Source organism: Pan troglodytes, chromosome 2 (genome assembly GCF_028858775.2).
Source record: "Pan troglodytes isolate AG18354 chromosome 2, NHGRI_mPanTro3-v2.0_pri, whole genome shotgun sequence".
In the NCBI taxonomy this organism is placed as follows: domain Eukaryota; kingdom Metazoa; phylum Chordata; class Mammalia; order Primates; family Hominidae; genus Pan; species Pan troglodytes.
The window spans coordinates 200,598,522-200,613,559 of NC_086015.1; the positions used below are offsets into that span (position 1 = coordinate 200,598,522).

Below are 15,038 nucleotides of genomic sequence, written 5' to 3' on the forward strand. Positions count from 1 at the left end.
TGTTCTTAGAACCCAGCAGCCACGCTATGGGGAAGACCCATTAGGTCATGTGAGAAATTACATGAAGAAGTCAAATGTAGGTATTCTGGATGATGGCCCAAGCGAGGTCCCAGCGAACAGTCACACCAGAGCGAGACATATGAGCGGAAGGCAGCCCCCAGATTATTCCAGCCCTCAGCCACACCCAACTGAGGTGCCAGATATTGTGGGGCAAAGACAAGCCATCTCTGCTTTGGCCTGTCTGAATTCCTGATCCACAGAAACCATGAAAGATAATAAAATGATTTTTTTAAGCCACTGAGTTTTTTGAGACGATTTGTAATGCAGCAATGGAGAACTCATGCAATAATTAAAACCCATTAACTAAGAAATAAAAATTAAGACTCATTACGGATACATCATCTATACCCTTCTTCTGATTGATTGGTTCTTAATTTACTCCCATTCCAAAACTCTATCCCTGTAATTCAGTTCCAATTCCACCAGACGGAAGGGCAGCCATGACTGCATTGGTCCCAGTCACTGGACAGAGACAGGACAAATTAGAATCACTTACTCTTGGCTATAAAAGCAATTAGATCATCCTTGCTTAGTATACTGTGTGAACTTTTAAAAGAGCAAAATTAAAACATCTCTCACATACTTCTGTAGCTGATTAACATAACACAATTCTAGCAGACCCCCTATTGGAAAATATTCCTTCATTTTCCAACTTCTTGAGTCAGAGAGCATTTAGTTGCAATGAACAGAACTCATTCAAGCTAACATAAGCAAAAAAGAACATTGATTAGAAATAGAGGGATCTGGTGGAGCCCCAAGACAGGAAATGAGGCCAGGCTTCATAGGAATTAATGCCAGAAACTGCAAAGCTGACAAGAGCCAGACTGGCTTGTCTCTCCAAATCTCTTTCTCTCTAGAGCTATATTGTCTTTTATTTCTGGCTCTCTAAGGCACATGCCTTCTCAATCTCTCTCTCTCTCTCCAGAGAACAGTTTAGCATGTGGTATGTGATTAAGGGCAGTCTCCAAGCCAGGGTGCTAAATGCCAGCCCCACGACTTAGTTATTGGTGACTCTGGGCAAGTTCCTTAAGCTTCTCTTCTTCAGTTTCCTCATTTGTAAAGTGGGAATAAAGATAACAATGGTACTTTTACCTCATAAGATTGTTGTGAGATTGAATCAATATATGTAAAGTTCTTTGAACAGTGCCAGGCACATTGCAAGCGTTTGCTTTCATTATTATCTTTCTTTGCTCACTTAACCATGTCTGAACATGGGTGCCTTGATACTAGCTTTTTATCTGTCTCAGTCTGTTTGTGCAGCTGTGACAAAATATCTTAGACTGGGTAATGTGTAAATAATAGGAATTTGTTTCTCACAGTTCTAGAGGCTGGGAAGTTCAAGATCAAGATGTCAGCAGATTAAGTGTCAGGTGAGGGCTGGCTCTCTGCTTCCAAGATGAAGCCTTGTTGCATGGTGGAAGGCAGCAAAAACGATGAACTGTGTTCTTATACAGCAGAAGAGATGGAGGGGCAAAAAGGGATTAGGGTGCCCTCTTCAACCTCTTCGATAAGAGCATTAATCCCATTCATGAGAGTAGAATACTCATGACTTAATCACTTCCCAAAAGACCCTACCTCTTAATACGATCGCGTTGGGTATTAGATCTGAACAGTTGAGTTTTGGAGGTACACATACATTCAAACCATAGCAATAACCAACCCATAGTTCAAGTGCTTATCAGAAACCTAAGTTTCCAGCTGGGCACGGTGGCTCATGCCTGTAATCCCAGCACTTTGGGAGACCAAGGCTGGTGGATCATGAGGTCAGGAGTTCAAGACCAGCCTGGCCAACATGGTGAAACCCTGTCTCTACTCAAAATACAAAAATTAGCCAGGTGTGGTGGTTCATGCCTGCAATCCCAGCTACTCAGGAGGCTGAGGCAGGAGAATGACTTGAACCTGGGAGACAGAGATTGCGGTCAGCAGAGCTTAGGTTGTGCCACTGCACTTCAGCCTGGATGACAGAGCGAGACTCCATCTCAAAAAAAAAAAAAAAAAAATCTAAGTTTCCGAGACCCAATTTTACATTCCTAGGTCAGAACGTGTCTGACTGGACCAGCTGGAGTTACGTGCCTGCTCACGATCTAACCAGCTGTGGCAGACGGTTAAGGGAGTGAGTGCTGAGGGGACTCAGCAGGGAGACAGGGAGTTGATTCTCTGAGAAGGGGCTGTGGGCTGGGCTGGGAAGAGGGCTTGCCCGCCACTACTCCCACCTCCATTTTCACATACGGCAGCTCTGCTATGTCAAACCTCAGCTTTAGCTCCCTGCTAAGCAGAAACTCTTCCTATTATTGACTGACCCAAACAGCATGAAGAAGGTGTCTTCCTTTAGCCAACGAGCACTCCTCTCTCCACATAACTAGTCTCCTCTCTCCACATAACTCTCTCCACGTAACTAGTCTCCTCTCTCCACATAACTAGTCTCCTCTCTCCACATAACTCTCTCCACATAACTAGTCTCCTCTCTCCACATAACTAGTCTCCTCCCTCCACATAACTAGTCTTCTCTCTCCACATAACTAGTCTCCTCCCTCCACATAACTAGTCTCCTCTCTCCACATAACTCTCTCCACTTAACTAGTCTCCTCTCTCCACATAGTCTCCTGTCTCCGCTTGGCAATGAGGGCTCTAGTCCTCTGAGAAGCCAAAACACAAGTATCTCTTTATACTAGAAGATGACTTTTACAAATCCTCCCCTAGATATTCCCCTCAGAAGTCAGCAAATTGTCCCTCTCACAGGGAAGACAAAAGGAAGAATCACTTCAGATCCCTCCCATTTGGTATTGTACTTTTTTTTTTTTTTTTTTTTTTTTAATGGAGTCTCACTCTGTCGTGCAGGCTGGAATGCAGTGGTGTGATCTCAGCTCACTGCAACCTCTGCCTCCCAGGTTCAAGCAATTCTCCTGCCTCAGCCTCCCAAGTAGCTGGGATTACAGGCATGCGCCTCCATGCCCAGCTAGGTATTGTGCACTTAAGCTACTGATATTACACGTGGTGACTGTTAACTTGCTGAGTCTCCCACCGGTAATAGGAACTTCGAGAAACAACACTTAAAGTTATTGATCTCACCATACAGAAAAAGCAAATTAAGCAGAATGTTGAACAGAATGTGAATTGGCTAATCAAAAGGATAATGAGGTTTAAGGGAATACGGCTCCTTTCATTTCTGTATATTATTCCAATCTCTATTCGATGTGGCCATTTGGGGTAAAATGCTATGAAACAGCATATTTCAAACCCTGTTCTTCAGAAATACTTGAATGTCACGGACAAATCGATAGCTCTTTAAATCACAGAGCTGAGCTCATTAGTGGTCCTCCCTCGGGGAGGAGATGGCTGCATCTGCCTACTCGGCGGGAATAGGCCAGCCTCCAAACTGGCATGAGCTGACCTTTCCTTGGGCTTGTTACTCTCTTATTGGTGATTCTTTCTGTAAAGTCTCAGAAACCTTAGTTTGCAATTGCCAATATGCTTGTTGTTTTAGGGTGTCACCATTAGACTGAGTGTCTGAGCAAGGCTATTAAGCATTGTGTATTCCTGAGAGGATCCTTTCAGAGAAAACAAGAGGTTGTTTTACGGGGAAATGACCCATGGCTCAGTATTAGCTCCATTAAATGACAGACAAGAAAGGAGGTATAATGTTCCCATCAAGTAGAATGAGAAGATTGCTCCCAACTTGTGGTCCCTGTTTCCTATATCCAATGCCCTCATTTCCTTTCCTCTGATTCCTCCTTTAATGAATTGATTGCTTCCCGCATTTTTCTTCATGGAAATTGCTCTCTATGCAAGGTTATCAGACTTATTTGCAGTTTGAGCCAAAGAAGCAACGTCTTTCACTCCATCCACTTCTACTGGAAGTAGACTGGACTATCTTAATCCAATATAATAGAAGCTTAAGAGAAAACAAGCGTGGCCTGTTATTAAATTATTGCTAAATACTTTACAAACTGTAAATGTCAGAAAAAAATACACACAAAAGCTCTAAGGCATGTGGAGACAAGTAATATAATTTACTTCAATAATAAGTATAGAGTTAGTTATGCTCAACTCAGAAGCCCACGAGAAGTATTATATTTTTTGCCGAACTTCGCTGACCAACTCCTCCAAAGGGGCCACTCAACTTCTCTCTAGCCCATCACTCTATTTTAATTTTTTGCATAGCACTTACCACTCTGATATTTTTATAGTTCATGTTTATATTTGTTTTTTATTTATTTATTGTTTATATTTTCTACTAGAATGTAGTCCTTTTCTGTCTCTCTCTCTTACCACTGTATTCTCAATGCCTAGAACAGAGCCTAGTATATAGTAGGCACTCAATAAATACTTGTTGCATTAATGCACCGCCGAGTGCTGGGCCTCCTGGCTTCACCACCAGCTCCTAAAGAGAGTATCTTCCATCTTCCTTCCCCTCTTTAGCGTGGAGCCCTGTTGGCTCTCCATAATCCATGTCTGGGGTTAGAGTGGAGCCCTGCTGGCTCTCCACAATCCATGTCTGGGGTTAGAGTGGAGCCCTGTTGGCTCTCCATAATCCGTGTCTGGGATTAGAGTGGAGCCCTGCTGGCTCTCCATAATCCGTGTCTGGGGTTACAGTGGAGCCCTGCTGGCTCTCCATAATCCGTGTCTGGGGTTACAGTGGAGCCCTGTTGGCTCTCCATAATCCATGTCTGGGGTTGGAGTGGAGCCCTGTTGGCTCTCCATAATCCATGTCTGGGGTTAGAGTGGAGCCCTGCTGGCCCTCCATAATCCGTGTCTGGGGTTAGAGTGGAGCCCTGCTGGCTCTTCATAATCCGTGTCTGGGGTTAGAGTGGAGCCCTGCTGACCCTCCATAATCCATGTCTGGGGTTAGAGTGGAGCCCTGCTGGCCCTCCATAATGCATGTCTGGGGTTAGAGTGGAGCCCTGCTGGCCCTCCATAATCCGTGTCTGGGGTTAGAGTGGAGCCCTGTTGGCTCTCCATAATCCATGTCTGGGGTTGGAGTGGAGCCCTGTTGGCTCTCCATAATCCATGTCTGGGGTTAGAGTGGAGCCCTGTTGGCTCTCCATAATCCATGTCTGGGGTTAGAGTGGAGCCCTGCTGGCCCTCCATAATCCGTGTCTGGGGTTAGAGTGGAGCCCTGCTGGCTCTTCATAATCCGTGTCTGGGGTTAGAGTGGAGCCCTGCTGACCCTCCATAATCCATGTCTGGGGTTGGAGTGGAGCCCTGCTGGCCCTCCATAATGCATGTCTGGGGTTAGAGTGGAGCCCTGCTGGCCCTCCATAATCCGTGTCTGGGGTTAGAGTGGAGCCCTGTTGGCTCTCCATAATCCATGTCTGGGGTTGGAGTGGAGCCCTGTTGGCTCTCCATAATCCATGTCTGGGGTTAGAGTGGAGCCCTGCTGGCCCTCCATAATGCATGTCTGGGGGTAGAGTGGAGCCCTGCTGGCCCTCCATAATCCGTGTCTGGGGTTAGAGTGGAGCCCTGCTGGCTCTCCATAATCCATGTCTGGGGCTGTTTGAGCTATAGCTGTATCTTAAGCTGTAGCTGTAGCTGTTGCTGCTGCTGTCAATGATGAAGGTAGTTAGCTGGGAAAAGGGGAGGTAAGCTCTGGGTTTTCAAAAGCCATTTTTGTCTTTTTGGCAAACCCTGAAAGAGTCAAGTTTTGCTATAGACTTGTTTTCTCTTTAAAAACCAGTCAGGCATGTAGGGGGCAAATCCACGCATCAGCCTCATGTGCACTGAACTCCGAGGAGCAGCCAGGAACGAGGCCTGGTGTGTGGTGAGCAATTAGAGCTACAATTCTAGCAGCAGAGCATACAAAACCAAACCAGATCACCTCCAAACCTCCATATTCCTGACATCCAGTCTTGAAATCCTAGTCATTTTAGTCATCTGTGACTTCTTCAATCCCCGTTCAATTTGCATCTCATTCAAAGCACACCAAGTCCTCTTGCGTCAGCTGTTGCACTGCACCATGCAAGCATTTACAATTCCTGCTGCACCTCCGTTCCTGGTTTACATTTATCACAGTTCATAGAATGTTAGTTTCTTGGGGGCTGAGACCATGTCTTATCATTTGTTTTCCCCTTCCCCAGTATAGTGACTTTCATAGAGTAGAAATTAAAAATATATATTATCTGCCTAACATTTATGTCTTCCTAGACAACAATACTCATCTGGAGAAAGACTAGGAATCATACATAAATGTAAAACATAATGGAGCTATTTGGGAGATAGTAAAGGAGTGCAATTGTGTCTTTATTTCCTGTTTGTTTGGCATCTCCCATACCAAAAGACTGGGGGCCCCACCTCATGATTTCTTCCATAGTTTAGAGAAGATGCCTGCTTTTCTTGTGGCCAAGCCATGAGGGTCACTGCCCTATGGACGATGGAAGACATAACACAAAGCAAAGAGGTGAGAGCCTCCCCTTCTTGCTCCAGTGGGCACCGCGAGAAGGAAAAGAGAGAAATAGGGGAAGGAAACAGACCTGAGATTTTTGGCCCCCCAGCCCCACCCCCAAGCTTGAAATCCAAGACTGTGGATTAGGATTAGGGGTTGTTAGGTAGTCTTGGGGGAAAGCAAAAGCAAAGACTTTTTTTTTTTGTTTTTAACACGCCTTCCATTCCACGGTGGCATTTGTGAGATCAGCTTGCAGGGCCCCACCACTAAGAGGGGGTAGCCATACTAAGAGTGAAAAATGGTCACATATGGTGATGAGGCGGGGAGAGGCCTGTGTCAATGCTCCCGCAAGGGAGCATAGGTTCCCTATGGAAGAGCCCAGAGGTTCCTATGTACCCCTTGGGACATAGAGATGGTCATTGAGGCAAAAGCCAATGGGCCTCACATGCGGGATCCACGTTGAGGAATAGGGTGGTCTTAGGCTGGAGGGGTATGTAGCTGAGACTCAGAAGGTGTTGAGTCAGCAAGGGGGTGCGCTAGGCACTGACTGAACCACAAGGTCCACTGTGGAAATCATAAACCAATCAAATACCTGGCCAGCAACAGGAACCCACAAAGACCCAGAGGCCAGCACAGGACAAGCAAGAACTCCAAGGCTACTCCCCATCCACCCTGCTGCCATCTTGGGGCAGAACAGGGGGACGGGAGAGAAATCAGCACTTCTGAGCATTTGCCCCAGTGAGCCTCTCAAAACTGAAGTCAAATGAGTTACTGTTGATTGTCAAGTGCTCATGATCTTTACTTGCACTGTACAACAGGGAGAGGACTCTCAAGAAAGATTAGGCCAGTCATAGAACAACCTCCACATACTCTTTTCACCTCTGAGCAGTTGTACATAAATTTGCCACTGCATTACATATCTTTATCAAGTATTTGGTCTTTCTTTATCTAAGAGTTCCTTAAAATATGGTCTAGTGTTATGACTACTCGTGACACCAAATAATTGGGGTGTCTTCAGAACTAAAAATTGATATCTAGTCTGGGTGGCTCACACCTGTAATTCCAGCACCGTGGGAGGCCAAGGTGGGCAGATCATTTGAGGTCAGGAGTTCGAGACCAGCCTGGCCAACATAGTGAAACTCCATCTCTACTAAAAATACAAGAAGTAGCCAGGCATGGTGGCCCACTGTAATCCCAGCTACTTGGGAGGCTGAGGCAAGAGAATCACTTGAACCTGGGAGGTGGAGGTTGCAGCAAGCCGAGATCACACCACTGTACTCCAGCCTGGGTGACAGAGAAAGACTCTGTCTCAAAAAACAAACAAACAAACAAACCAAAAAGATATCTAGCAAATGGATGTGCTTCCAAGATAACAAGAAGTTTGAAAGAATACTTCAGCGTATGACATCATAAGAAGACAGGACATCTCGCTGCTTGACTTAGGCAAAGTCATGGTGGGGGTCCCCATGTGTAATGCACTAAGTCCCCTCAGGGATGTCTTCCACCCTCTTACTGTCCCCTGTGAATTGCAGCAAGATGGGTTCTAGAGAGAAAAGGAGGGCAAGGTGGCCTGGAAAGACAGGGAGCTCAGACAGAAGGGCAAGCTGATAAATACACCTATTTATCACTGCACAATCCTTGGTCTTTCTCGTCCTATTGATTTTCATGCTTTGCTGTATATGCTGCTGTGTCAGAAGGAATGCGTGTACTTGCAAACAACCTTGCAATGGAGTGATCACAGCTTCAGCAAAAGGCTTCAGGCAAAACCTCCCCTAACTCTAACTCGGCCTCTAGTCCCATTTTTCCACCACTGTGTGTGTTAGAAGGGGATGGGCCCTGTCTCCAGATCTTCAGTCATCATTATCTGGAAGGCCAGGTCTTTGCGCATACCCATCTTGGAATCCTTGAGCTATTTCCCCTTATGTTTGATGAGTAAGTGAATGCATGAAAGGATGCATGCCAGCCTGGGCAACATGAGGAAGCCCCATCTCTACCAAAAACACACAAAAAATAGCCTGGCATGGTGGCACACTCCTGCGGTTGCAGCTACTTAGGGGGCTGAGGTGGAAGGATAGCTTGAGCCCGGGAGGCGGAGGTTGCAGTGAGCTGACATCACACCACTGTGCTCCAGCCTAGATGACAAAGTGAGACCCTGTCTGAAAGAAAGAAAGGAAGGAGGAAGGAAGGAAGGAAAAGAAATAAAAAGAAAAAAGAAAGGATACATGAGTGAGTCTAGGCAGAGGTGGTAGCCTACAGTTCTTAGAAAAAAAGAAATCCTTGTGGGCTTGATTTGACGGGGGAAAGGGTGAGAGGCATAGCAATCTGCCATAGAAGAGATTTGTTGGTTCCTGTCTTCTCCTAGCCTAAGAAACAGATCTGGGGAAGACCTAGAGGACTCTGGGGTAGCCTGTGATCCTGTATGACCATGAGAGCTCCAGGGTAGCCCAGAATTACTCCTGATCAAGAGAAGCCTCAAGAATTTGAGGTGGTTTCAGGGCAAATCAAGTTACTTCAAAGCACTCGGCTTCCACTTACTTGATAAAAACCTCAGAGGATTGTGTGACTGAGAGGAGGGTCAGGAGAGGTCAGGAGAGGAGGGGAGACCCTGCATACCGAGAACAGTCGTTTCCGTGAAGGAGGCTAGCAGGGTATGAACATTTCTTAGGAGAAAATGTATCTGAGAACGAACAGGGGAGAGAGGTGAGAGGTGAAGGCTGGGAGCTAGAGAGGCAAGAGGGGCTGGTGGAGGGTTGGATCAGAAAGGGGCAAAGTTAAAGTGGGGAGGGAGAAGGCAGATGGCAAAGGAATACCAAAGCCTTTGCAAAAACACAGATGTGAAGAACCAAAAGATGGCCGGGTGCGGTGGCTCATGCCTGTAATCGCAGCACTGTGGGAGGTCAAGATGGAAGGATGACTTGTGCCCAGGAGTACAAGACCAGCCTGGGCAACATAGTGAGACCCCCATCTCTACAAAAAAATTTAAAAATTAGCTAGCTGTGGTGGCGCATGCCTGTAGAATCAGCTACTTGGGAGTCTGAGGTGGGAGAATTGCTTGACCAGGGAGGTCAAGGCTGCAATGAGCTGTAATTGCCCCACTGCACTCCAGCCTGGGTGACACAGAAAGATCCTGTCTAAAAAAAAAAAAAAAAAAAAAAAAAAACTCAGAAGGCCTTAAATCTCCAACACTACTCCCTACCTTACTCCACCTGTCTTTTAACAAGAAAATGGAGGCTTTGAGAGTTTCAACCAGTAGTTCAGCATCACACAAGCCATGGAGACAGGTCGGGGTCCAGGCCAGGACCACTGGCTCCTGGTGTAGAGCTCCTTGAGTCTTGTGCAGCACCTCTGGACCCCCCAAAAAGAGACGGTTTGACTGAGAAAGTTGAGGAAGTGGCCTGAGCGAAGAAGATGGACAAGGACAATGAAGATGTCGGGAAACCCATACAACTTTGCCCACTAGGAATAGACGGCATTCAGTGAATAGCGTTCAGTCCTATTAAAGCTCCTGTTTGCGAGGAACTGGCAAACCATGAAGCTCTTCTTGACTAGAAGACAATTACTGATGAAAAAAATTAATGGAGGCCTATGCCTTTCCTCATGTATGAGCTCAGAGCAGCCATGAAAATCAAGAGTAGCTCTTCTGAAGCATCAGCAGAACTCCCTGAGCCTTCTCCTCACTCCCCACCGACAAAATGAGACCCAAGTCTCCTCAACAGGATTCCAAGGGCAGGGTGAATGTGTGGTTGATGAAGGAAAGATTCCTTATGGCTTTAGACTGTACTGTTTCTGAGGGGGGAAACGTGTTTGCCTTTGGAACACATGCTTTCTTTATTCAATCAAACGAAGAAAGCAACCTGAGCCTGATACAAAAACTCACAGAAGAGGCTCTTATTGTCTGAGACCAGAGGTCTAGAAGCCTCTTCCCTGGGGCCCCAGGAGAAAAAAGGTGGAACAAACATTAACGCTCATTCCTATGCTGCCTGGGTGTTACTGTGGGCTTCATGACGCAAGAAAAATCTAAGAGAGAGACAGCGCTTTGTGAGTTTTCAGACTCAAAAGTTAGAGACTGCACGGACCAACCTGAGAGCAGGTGAGTCCGGTTAGGAGAGAGCAGAAGTGCTTTTGGAGGGTGCTCATTGCCATGTTGTTACTCGTGGCGGGGAAACTGAAAGTCACCCAGAGTGTGTCACGGGGAGAGTGAAGAGGGAAAGCTGGCTAGAACAACACACGGCAATGTGGATGGATCTTAAAGGCAGAGTGCTGGGTGGAAGGAGGGAGGGAAAGAATGCACTATGTGAGACAACACCATTTAGGTACAACAAAAACACATGAAAATACCACCATATGGTTTGCAAGAAATATACAAAAGGATATATACTAAATCCATAATTGCCTATGGGGGGAAGGAGAATGGGAGGGGTGCATGGAAGAATAAACATAAATAATGAACACAAAAGCAGGCCCTGCACAGACCAAAGAGGACAGCATGCCTTTGTACTTGAGGTCCAAACATGTAGGAGTGGAGGGGGACTCCAATTAGGCTCTCCTTACAAAGATCTAAGTCTGTCGTTGTGAGATTCAGGAAAAATTCTAAGTAGATGCGTGCTCTAGGTTCTGTTGCTACTCTATGAAATCACCCTGATCCTTCAGGAAAGAAATCTACATGTGCCTGATGTGTAAGCCTGTGGGGCCTGAAGAGTCAGTGGGTCCGGAGGAGAGGGCTCACTTCTACCCACTGGCTGCTAAGATGTCATCCTATCTGGGGGCCTTTGGCTCAGAATTCCAGGTGTTGTCGGGGGGGTACGGGAAGGCGGCCTACACTGAGATAGCCACAGTAGGAGGAAGTGCTACTATCTACAAGAGAGGACGCCTGGCCAAGACACTGATGGAACTTTCTGATATCTCAGAAACAACTGTTATCTTCAAGAAGCAGGCAGTGGCCCCCAGCAAGCTCTTGTGGTGTGTATTATCAATGTGCAGGTAAGCCAACTGAGGCTTAGAAAGGTTAGGCAGTTTGCCCAATGTCACATAACTATCTAAGTGGCTGGGGCAGAATGTAAACTAGGTGTGTATGGCTCTAAAACCTGAGCTGTTTTTTGTTTGTTTGCTTGTTGTTTTTGCTTTTGTTTTTTTGAGACAGAGTCTCGCCCTGTCGCCCAGGCTGGAGTGCAGTGGCGCGATCTCAGCTCACTGCAACCTTTGCCTCCGGGTTCAAGGGATTCCCCTGCCTCAGCCTCCTGAGTAGCTAGGATCACAGGCGTGAGCCACCACACCCAGCTAATTTTTTTCTGTATTTAGTAGAGATGGGGTTTTACCATGTTGGTCAGGCTGATCTCAATCTCCTGACCTCAGGTGATCCACCCGCCTCGGCCTCCCGAAGTGCTGAGATTATAGGCATGAGCCACCACAACCAGCCAAACCTGAGCTCTTAACTGCCATTTTATAACGGTCCCAAAATGTCCATACACACACGTGCACACTGTCACATGCACACTTACCAGGGTATGTTGCAAAAGGTACATGTCATGAAATGAATTCATACTCTTGGAACTTCCATCCTGCTCTTGAGGCGCTGTGGAAGGGGATTCTCACGGGCGGACAAGGGCAGCTGGGATGGCCTCAGAGTTCCCGTGCAAAACCAACTAAAAGTGACAAGAAGGAGACAGACGGGGGGAGAAGCAGGGTAGAGGAAAAGGGAGGAGTTTCTCAGGGTGTGATGTGGCTTCAGAAATAGCAACTGAAGACGAACTTGGAGAAAAGCTTTGACGCAGACACGTCCTTGAGTGCAATTCCATCCGAGGCTGGAAGAGATGGAAAAAATGAAGGTCATCGGAAGAGTTCTGATGAACCCACTCTTACCTCTCATGCACCTCTCATGGCAAATGATGATGGTAGAAGAAGTGCTAAGATTTCAGAGTCTGAAGGGACACCCAGAGGTTGTCTCAGCCGATGCCTTGGAGGGCAGTGGAGAGGACAGTGACTTGTTCCAGGCCACACAAAGACAAGAACGGAGGCCTCTGGCTCCTAGGCCAGTGCTGGCCAACCTGTGCCAGATTGCTGTCCTCCTAAGTCAACTTGGATGGACAACACCCTCTGCCTACCCAGCAGGCCCTGTTCCTTCTTCTGCTCCTTCTCCTTCCAGTGTTTTATTCTTTCCAGGAGCTGTTTCTTCTCAGGAGTAGGATAAGAGGCAGGGAGGCCAAATACTGCCTCCCAGGACTAGAGGGCAAGTGCTCAAGGGAGAAGTTCTGGACAGATGGGCAATTTGGCCATGGTTGAACTCTCATGGCTTGCCTTCTTTTCCGGCCTCTTCCTTATGTATCCCTGTCCAACTTCTAAGCCCTCCCATTCTTTCATTTTAAACCTGAGGTGGGGAGCTGTGGCCTTAATTTTGAAAATTTGGTTGAGTTTCTTCTTCAAGGAGAGACCTGGACCCTGATGCAACCACAGCGGGGCCTCCCTCAGCAGGAGAACCAGAGTCTGTCTCAACAGATTTTCTTTCTTCCCTCTGAAGCAAGAGCCACTCCCAGAACACAAAAGACACAGAGACTCCGGTCTCCTTGGGGGATTTAATTACTGACATTAGCTGATATCCTCTTCAGTAGCAGCGTCTCTGCCTCACTGCTTCTGAAGAAGAGGGACGTGGAATTTAAATTCTTATCCAGGCTGGGTAGGAGACATTCCCCCACAGGCACACAGAGAGTGTAGGATAAGTGGCCACCTACACAGTTTCAGAGGCTCTGAGCCCCCGAACACAGCCACCATTCACTAGCAGATGCCTGAAGTCCACCACCCAAGTTTTTGCAGGTTATTGGACCGTTAAAATTCAAATATTCCTGGAAGGGATGATAGTGATGACCAGCCACTTGCAACTTGGTATAATTTATGTTCAGATCACACTCCAGAAGCATTTTTTAGAGGGACAGGGGCTGGGGGGAGAAAATCATCGGATGACTGACGAGGGAAGGAAGTGAAGCAAGAGCAAGGTCCATAGATTAGAAGGGGAGAGCCCAAGAAGAGGCCGGGGGCTCAGAGGGTGAGCTTGGCCGGCCCTGCCAGCTGGCCTGGAGCAGTGGGTCTCGGTGTGGCTCCAGGATCAGCAGCACCAGCATGGCCTGGGATCCTGTTAGACACGCAGATTCTGGAGCCCCCCTCCAGATCTACTGAATCAGAAACTGGGGGTGGGGCCAAGCAGTCTCTCCATTTTACCAAGCCCTGCAGGTGATTGATGCATAGTCAGGTGTAAGAACCACTGGCTTACAGCCCGTTCTGTGTGCAATACATCACCAACCTCCCAGCTCCCCATCCCCCGCCACTCATCAAGCTCCCTTCTCTGACCTGCCTTACGACGACTCCTTGGCTTTGCTAGAGGGAGGCACGAGAAACCACCATGGGCATGGTTAGGAGAGTGGCAAAGTAAAGCTCTTTAGCCGTGAAAGCTCTGCAGCATAGGAGGTGGGCTGGTGACAGAGAACATGGCTGCCTTTGGCTATAAGGGCAAAGGGTTTGGGGCGGAGCTGGGGGAATAGCTGATGAGGTGAAATTGCAAGTGAAAACGAGTGATCATCTGAAGGAAGCCCCCCAGAGCAGCCCCCTGGGCCTCCGAGACACTCAGGCAGGGATTGTACTACGTGAGCAGGTAGAAAAACAGAGACAGAAGCCTGCTGAAGAAGGCTGAAGGACTGACTGGGGCCCCAGAGGGTGTGGGTTCTGAGCTGGGAGGTACTATGGGGTGGGCGAGCTCACCTCCTCCCTCCCTCAGCATTTCCTCCCTCTGGGTGCTCAAGATGCATTTCTTAAGCCAATTCATTTCCTGGTTAATCCCCACCCCCATCCCCAACTCCCACCCCAATGCTTGGCCCAGGTAACCCTTGTGGCAGAGACAAGAAGGAGATCCAGGGACTCTGACGGTGAAGGCTGAACGAGTCCTCTGCAAGCTGGACACTTCCTTACCTGGCTCTATTTTTCTTTACAGCACTTGTCAGCATCTGAAATACCACATGTTTTTTCTATTTCCTTCCACTAGAATGTGAGCTCCATGAGGGCACTGTATTAGTTCATTCTCACACTGCTGTAAAAGAAATGCCTGAGGCTGGGTAATTTATAAAGAAAAGAGGTTGGCTGGGGGAGGTGGCTCACACCTGTAATCCCAGGACTTTGGGAGGCGGAAGTGGGCAGATCGCTTGAGGTCAGGAGTTCGAGACCAGCCTAGCCAACATGGAGAAACCCCGTCTCTACTAAAAATACAAAAATTAGCTAGGCATGGTGGCACATGCCTGTAGTCCCAGCTACTCAAGAGGCTGAGGGCGAAGAATCGCTTGAACCCGGGAGGTGAAGGTTGCAGTGAGCTGAGATTGTGCTACTGCACACCAGCCTGGGTGACACAGCGAGGCTCCTTCTCAAAAAAAAAAAAGACGATGATTTAATCATGTGATTATAGATGACTTCCTCTTCTCTACACTTTGTCACTGTAGGGAACAAAGAAAAACTTCCTCTTTGCTATCTGAAGGTTTGCTGACAATCAACTGACAAAAGGCAGATGAATCAGAGACAAAGACACACAAATTCATTGTACTGTGCGTAGCATGGGGGACTTGCA

General features: G+C 47.4%; 1 long non-coding RNA gene across 1 annotated transcript in view; it reads right to left on the minus strand.

Moving 5' to 3' along the window:
- The window catches only part of LOC134809635 (uncharacterized), a 43,585-nt gene that overhangs the window by 15,051 nt on the left and 13,496 nt on the right, over positions 1–15,038 (minus strand). Inside the window, exon 3 of the long non-coding RNA XR_010155902.1 lies at positions 11,938–12,240. This is a non-coding gene — a long non-coding RNA (uncharacterized LOC134809635). The remainder of the gene's footprint in view (positions 1–11,937; positions 12,241–15,038) is intronic.